Source organism: Oreochromis aureus, linkage group 10, assembly GCF_013358895.1.
Source record: "Oreochromis aureus strain Israel breed Guangdong linkage group 10, ZZ_aureus, whole genome shotgun sequence".
Classification (NCBI taxonomy): domain Eukaryota; kingdom Metazoa; phylum Chordata; class Actinopteri; order Cichliformes; family Cichlidae; genus Oreochromis; species Oreochromis aureus.
In genome coordinates this window covers 10,844,703-10,853,025 of record NC_052951.1, presented here as the reverse complement: position 1 = coordinate 10,853,025, position 8,323 = coordinate 10,844,703, and positions in this window count along the sequence as shown.

Sequence of the window (8,323 nt, the reverse complement as noted above, 5' to 3'; positions counted from 1 at the left end):
TGACCCTCTGGAGTGCCTTTCTGTGTGCTGTGGTGCAGCTGGAGAACCATACACCGATGCAATATGTCAGCACACTTTCAATGGAGCAGCGGTAGAAGACGGTCAGCAGCTCCTTCTTCAGGTCCATTTTTCTGAGGATTCTCAGAAAGTGGAGACGCTGTTGGGCCTTCTTTAAGACCGCAGAGGTGTTAGAGCTCCATTGGAGGTCTGTGTCTATGTGCACACCCAGAAACTTGAAACTGGAGACCCTTTCCACGCACTCCCGTTGATGCTGACAGGCTGCAGCTCGGACTTCCTCCTTCTGAAGTCAACTACCAGTTCTTTTGTCTTGGTGGTATTGAGGTCCAGGTTGTTATCTACACACCAATCTGACAGCCTCTGAACTTCAACTCTGTACGACATCTCATCGCCCCCTGAGATGAGCCCCACCACGGTGGTATCATCTGCAAACTTGATGACTGCGTTGTCTGGGTGGGTACTAACACAGTCATGTGTGTACAGAGTGTACAGTAGGGGACTCAGTACACAGCCTTGTGGAGAGCCGGTGTTGAGGCTGAGGGCTGAGGAAAGATGAGGCCCCACTCTAACTCTCTGTACACGGTCTGACAGGAAGTCTCTGATCCAGCGGCAGGTGGTAGAAGGAAGTCCGATTTCCAGCAGTTTAACTATTAGTCTGTCCGGGAGTATCGTATTGAAAGCAGAGCTAAAGTCAACAAAGAGCAGCCTGGCGTAACGGCCCTGCACTTCCAGGTGAGAGATGGTGGTGTGATCCTATGAGGGATCACACCTATGTTTTATCATCTGAGAAGTGGAGTCTATCACCATATAAGCAAAAGTGCAAATAAGAAAGACAAGACATCTAGCATCTGGAAAAAATAATCAATCCTGACTTCTAGCTTCATCTCCAGAACTAAAGTGAGGGCTCTAAAACATGAAAACATGCACAAACATGCTTATTTATTCCCAATATTATCAGCAGATTAGACATATAATCACCTGGACAGCTGACAACGAGAACAAACTAAACAACAACAAGCTAACATGATGCCAGCTAATGTTAGGCTCCTAAGAATCACTCTTTGAATCTGATAAACAGTTTAATTATATTCTTACATCGTTTGAGAGTTTATTCACTAAGTGTCCAAGTCCAACAATGTTTGGTCAACGTCAAAGAAAGGTTTACTGATGCCAGCTAACAGCAGCTAACAGCAGCTAAAAGCGGCAAAAACAACAGTGTTTACTGACAGAAAAGCTCAGGATATCTTCAGCTCACCTTAGTGTGGTGGTTATTGCTCAGTTTCATTGACTCATCAACTCATATTGAAACTTTTTTTTTTTTCAGATTTTTACAGCTTCCTCCAGAGTAAATACATTTGGAGCATATTGAGAACCTACACTACAGACGAATTGTTTGTCCTACAGAGGCCGCCAACAGAACTCAGTTGACAGCAAGCTACAATTGACTAAAATCTGGTGGTGAGATTTTACACACTATAACTTTAAGACATTACCTTTAGACAATGAGCGGAGATGTTTTCAGAACTTTCCAGTTAGCATAAATTTAGAAAAGGCCCCTGCATGTTTTTCGTATGTGTTAAACTACATGTCGGGACGCAGTCTGCGAGTACATGACTGGCCTGTTTGGCATTGTTGACGTCCTACTGTGCATGTCCAACTACTTTTTACTTTTTCACTGCAATTCCTGAATTTATCAATGAGAGAATAACAATTACAGCCTCAGAATAAGCAGTAAAAATCAAAGCATCAATCTAAAGACTCACAAATGTTGGCAGATTCCTGGAAGGAGGCAAATAGATATGAGGGAATGTACAAAGAATTGGAAAAACCTGAGGGACGAATATGTTTGTTCTTCAAAAGAAACCCAACAACAACAATGAGACTCAGGAGACGAAAAAAATACAAGTATTTAATTTTTTTCTATTGGCTGGCACCGCATAAGACACATTGGGACAAAAACAGGCTGTAATTTAAACATTATGCATCACACACAAACATAAATAATAAAACAACGTCAGCCAAAGGTTCGCGATAGAAGTCTACATCAGGGTAAAATCTTCCTGCAACTTACTTAGATGAATTACCTGAGTGATATATATCATACCATGATAGATATCACACCTTATTGCTTTACTATTTTCCGGTTTCTTTCAAAACTGCATGAAATGAGGGACGTGTCTGGCAGGTTAGGGGCATTTTAAAAGTGATTTAGGTTTCATCATGTTGATAATTGCCTGATAAATAGCAGCAGCAAAAACAGAAAATAATTTCAAAGAGAGGAAAAATGGAGAATAATTTCATCATTTTCCCTCGCTGCAGCATATGCTGTGTCTTAATAACTGTCTTTTTTATTGCAGGCAGAAGAATGTACTAATTGCAAACACATTAACTGGGAAATGAGCCCCTGCTGAGGTAAAAAGAGAATATTATCATTTCTTGTAGGCGCATACATTCTACTTTTCACACTTTTGTGACTGTAAAATGTGAGTGCTAGTGCTCTGCTTTATAACTCAAAGGAATTAATTTTTCATTTTCTGGAAAAATTCATGTCTTTGAATTATAGAAAAGGAGTTCCACGCACTGTCAACTCTCTGGCACGTTCTGCATTGAAGGTCCAAGGTGCCGTATATGTTGAAGGGCTGCGGTCTGAAACAGTTTTGAATGGGAATGCTTGGGAGCTGACGAGACATGCAGAACATCGTGTTCTTTTGATCCCCCCTCCCCAGGTTGTTCACCAGGATCAGCCCTGCAATAGCGCTGAGAGCAATTTCGAAAGAAGACCTAAAACAGGAATGTCAGATGGGAAACATTGTAGAATGGCATTCATTTGATTTATATTGGATGGGTCTCGCATTATTGAAGAGAAAATGAGTGACTGACTTAATATGCATACATACGTGCTTACGCTTGATGCTAAAAGCATGCTGGATATGTGCTAGCTGTCTAAATAAGCAGGTACAGGAAAAGGTTTTTAAAAGTGTGCAGTACTAGCAGCAGCACGGAATTACAGACGGATATATATGAACATAGCGAAGCATTCAGTAGCTAAAGAGACAGATGTTTCCCTCAGGAGTTTGAGGAGCTTAAACCCAGGAGTAACAGGACACCAGGTGGCAAATAACATGAAAGTAATGATGCTAATAATTTTCTGTCCTCTGGTTGTGTGAGTAGGAAGATGTTTGCTAACAAGTTTATCCTCAAAAAAATTCAATGGGAGACAGTGTCTGTGTTACAACTACCCTGTGGTCAAAAAATAAGTTTTGGAAACTAAGGCGTCCACATTTTAATTTCCTTGGACAGTGGTCCTCAGCTTATGTGTCCAACAATCATCCATTCTGCTTATCCAATTCTTGTTCCCCGCTGTCACAGGGCCAGAGGCAGGGTACACCATGGACAGGGTAACACAGAGAAACAGACAATCATTCACACCTACAAAGAATTTAAAATGGCCAGTGAACCTAACCACACTAACTGCATGTCTTTGGACTGTGGGAAGAACATGAAAACTCCACACAGAAAAGCTCCGGTTTGATGGTGGATTCAAACCCAGGACTTTCTTCCTGTCAGGCAACAGAACTAACCACCACACCACTGTACTGCTCTCCTCAAACATTCCCAATAGTTAAAAAAATTATTTTGTTATGCCTCATATCACCCCCTCTAGTTTATTCCTGCACTTTCCGTACCTTAAGGCTGTCCCATTGTCAACAAATGAAGTAACGACGACTCTCAGACCCTTTTATCCCTTTAAAGCCTGAACCCTGAATTAACTGCCAGAAAATTCTAATTTTTTGAAAATGGAACGTTTATTCAATCTTCTGACATTTTTTTCAAAAAGACAACGAAATATAAATATATGAGTTTAATTTGTATCATATTTGCTACATCTTGCTTTTTTGTGCAATTTATTGCTTAAAAATGTATTGTGCAATTTATTTTGATTTTACAGGATTGAAACACGCTGACGATGTAGAAGCCTCAAAAACTCACAAAAAGTGTGTCAAATACATACATGACCCATTAGGGGCTTATTTTAACCCTTTCATATAAACTTTAACTACTTCAAGTATTTTTTCACAGTGAAAATATTCCAGGTGATGCCTTTCTGGAAAACAATAGAAAAAACAAAGCAGTGTGTGTTTTATTACTCTGCAGTTTTGGGTTGTTTTTTTTTTTGATGATCCTTTTTTATTACATTTCTGTGTTTTGACAAAATTGAGAAAATTTCCTGTCTTTAAAGGAAAGAGCGTGGGAGATGATCAGAGTCTAGGTCCCTCAAGTAAAAAATGGAAAATAAATAGTCCCAAACTGACGACAGCTAGACGCATTTTTTAATGTCGTCAAGGTAGCGTCACAAAGCACTGTCCCGTTTCTATTCACACCATTTTGAACCAGTATAAACCCAAATTCTTAAACACTGCTGCTACACACACGTTTGATAGCAGTCTTTGGAGGGTTTGGTGCGTAAGCCTTATGGTGGACTGGGCCGAGACACACTTTATTAAAAGAACAGTTTGCCATTTTTGCTTTCTGGCCAAGACTTTAACAAGAACAGGTAGGAAGATTTTGTTTCCTCTGGATGGAGCAAAACCCACATATTTCCAGTGTCTGTGCTAAACTAAGCCAACGGGCTGCCGGCGGGAACTGATTATGCCATCAATCTTCACATCAGATTCTCAGCAAGAGCGTATAAACATGATCAAATTGTTCCTTTAAGGTTAAGACAAGATCCTGATGGTTTTATCATGAAATTCACAAAGAAACTCAGCACAGCCAGGCACATTTCCTCCTAACAGGTACTGCAGGTGGAACTGAAACCTCCTGCGCTATTTCATTGTCATACCTTACGGGGCTTCCTGCAGCGTTTAGTTGACACATTAGAAATAGACACATTATCTAATTTACAATGCACCTGCGAAACTTGATAATTCACATTATAAGATTTACTCATCATTATATAACCACATGCAGCAAGGGGGGAAAAAAGATCACCCTCGCCCAGTAGGATGTAAACTATTGTCTGTTCCATGCTGTTACAGTGATAGCCATGAATGGGCCTGAATTAAGTCAGCTATGTGAAGCGACTCTAGTGCTGGCAGTGTGAGATCAATGTGTCAGCAAGTAGTATTATTTTGGAGAAACACAGACCGATTGTGTTTCTGGAATCACTGCAGAAATGCACAGCACGGATGAAGATAACATCAGACAGACAGTGTAATGCTTTTGTATTGCTCCAGTGATAACTCTGCTGCAGAGGTGTCAATACAGAGATTAGGTTGAGGTGGGCCATTTTATTTTTTACTCCAATGCTTCAAAGAAGCACAGGAAGACAAAGTGTGGGTTGATTAGGATACAGTTTGTGGCAAATACATGTTTGGCAAAACTAAAAGCTGAAAATTATAGTAAATTTGATGCTATGTGTAAACACACAACATAGGTCAAGTGCATCATAGCTACAGGCTGTTCTACTCCCAGATATGTTAAAAACAAGAGTAATAGAAGCCGGTGGACACAGATCCCAGCCAAAGTGAGAAACACGTAAAGTCAGTTCATTTTAAAGAATGAGTGCCGCTTCCTCAACATCTAAATGTCTCCATTTTCAGTGTGTCTCAGCAGCCTAAACTGCTTAAAATGTTAAAATTAGTCTGGAGCTTGTGGCTACATTCTACTTTCACACAAAGAGAAGATCATTTCCTAATCAGCACGACACGCATGTCAATCATCTCCCTTCCTCCCGAAGAAAGAAATGTGGCTTCCCTCTGTTCAAGCTGAGATCAAAAATATCGTACTGACATAGCTAATGGTGTGAGAGCGGGAGTGCAGATTTAAAAAAAAAATTTTTTTTTACGATGCTTCAAATCAAACCTACAGAGAAAAACAACCAATCATGCATGTTTGACAGACTTTATAAGTTTTTAATGAAAAGCATAATGGGTGATAATGTAATTTGTCAGTTAGCTATTGGACTGGATTAATGTATTCTTTTTATTTATTCGTTTGTTGCTGATCAGACCAAATGTAACTATCAAATCTAATTTATTTATATTATGTACTCAGCATGAGGCTGAGGCATGAGAAAACAAAGTGAGCCTTTATTGGTTGATACAAAAAGGTACAAAATTAACAAAGGTGATGAAAAAAGCAAGACTAACAATATTGTAATTTGATTGGGGATGACAAACGGGGGAGTGAGGAGACATGGGTAAAAGCAATCAGTGAATCAGGAAAAGGCAGAGGGGAAGCAAAACTAATTCAGGACAGAAAAGAAAATCTGGAAATAACAACCTGAATACCATCACTAACAAGAATATGATACAAAGGGATCAATGCTTAAGCACAGGAGGAGACAGAGGGAGGCACAAATAGAAACAATGGGGAGACTGCTACAAATAATAACACTAATAAACGAGATGTGAACCAGAGTACAAGATATCACAACAACTGAACTCATCACTAGTAAAAAAAACTGAAAAGAGACTCAGAGATATCACAAAACTAAAGGCCGCTAAACAGGTAAATAATCACACTCACCAGAACTAAAAAAGCACAAAATGTTAGAGATCAAACAGAAATGAGAGAGAAACCCAAGCTAACAAGAACAGAAGTGAAACCACACAGAACACGTTAACAGAGATGAAGAATCTTTAAACCCCAACTCCCATGACCCAAACCCTGCACCATGACAGATAGGAAACAGTGTGCAAAAAAAGCAAAGGACGGACAGAAGGTTGTGGAAAAGGTGAATATTTACATTTTGTCTGAACTTAAAAGGGCCTCATTATTGCAGATATGTGAAGCGCTTTCACTGTACTTTCTCTGAAAGCATACATTTCACTGGAGGCTAAACATTCTGATAATAACTGTCCACAATCATCTTATTGAAGCCCAAAGACTAGAATATTAGAAAATAATGCATAACTGCTGGTGTAAGTTATGACTATTGACACAATGACCTGTTCAAACTACCTCTTGAGACAAACATCTGGATTTATTGTTTGTTTCTCTATATCATTCTAGTGATTCAGGATGATGAAGGTCAAAATGGCAAGTTAAAGTGAAACCGCTGCAGCCAGCTCATCGCTAAGAGCGGATACAGGCATAGATTCAGGAATCGAGTGGCCATCAGCCACCTCCTGTAAATGGATGATATCAAGCTGTATGGCAGGATTGAGCGAGACATCAAGTCACTGATCCACCTCACCGGGATATACAGCGAGGACATCAGGATGTCATTCGGCCTGGATGAGCATGGCCAAATGGTTGCAAAGAGAGCTCCCAGTGGTAACAGGAGCATTAGGAGCTGTAACCCTGAAACTGGAGAGTTGGCTCCAGCAGATTCCAGAGGTCTCAGTCTCTGTAAACTTTTTTTTGTCATATATATTTCTATTCTATTTCTTTTATTGTGCTTAGTGTAGTTCTTTATAATTGTCTTTATTGTTTTTAAATTATCATTAGTTCTGTTTATACGTTTTATAAACAAACTTTGAAATTTGAAACAGAAGGGTGCAGTCCTGGGAATAGCAAATAGGCTATACAGTACTGCACAGCCCTCAAACCTGAGCTTGGGATACTGTACAGAGCCTGTGCTGCCAATTTCAGGACAAAATCTGCTAAAGAACAAATTCTGAATAAAATATGCAACAATCAGAAGCTAGAAAACATTTTAGTCTTCATCTTAAACCTGTAATAGGCACTGCCAAAAGAAACAGATGTAGCTTTTCCGTATTTATTTTTATTTTTATTTTATTTTATTTTTAATCACTTAATCAATGAATTATTGTGGGCAATGTTTTGGTTGGAGAGAGTTCCACGTAGAAGTGGGCAGATCAAGCGAAAAAGCCACAGTATCCATATCAATGCTGGTACTGGTATCAGATAGATACTATCGATAGCACTGATACTTTGTTTCTATCCTCTTAAGTTCAGTAGGTAGCCCATTGAATTGTGTTAATTTTTTTGTACTTTTTTAATGAAAAAAATAACTTAAAAAATGAAATATGGAAAATTTCTGTGCTTTTTTGTGTTGAATGTCCTTCTGTTTAATTTATAGCTTATAATCCACTTAAATGACAGAAGTGGACCCAAAGTGCCGTAAAGACAGGCATATTTACATTCCAGGTCTCCAAAAGTATCGGTAACGGTATTGGTATCGGCACTGCTTGGTATCCGATCGATACCAAAATTCGCAGTACTGCACACCACCAGTTTTACATTATCCCCTCACTCTTCCACGTCCTCCTCCTCCAGCCCGCACGTGCTGCGTGCTCGCCCCTGAGTTCTTCTCGTGCGTGTCGCCATTGGTTTG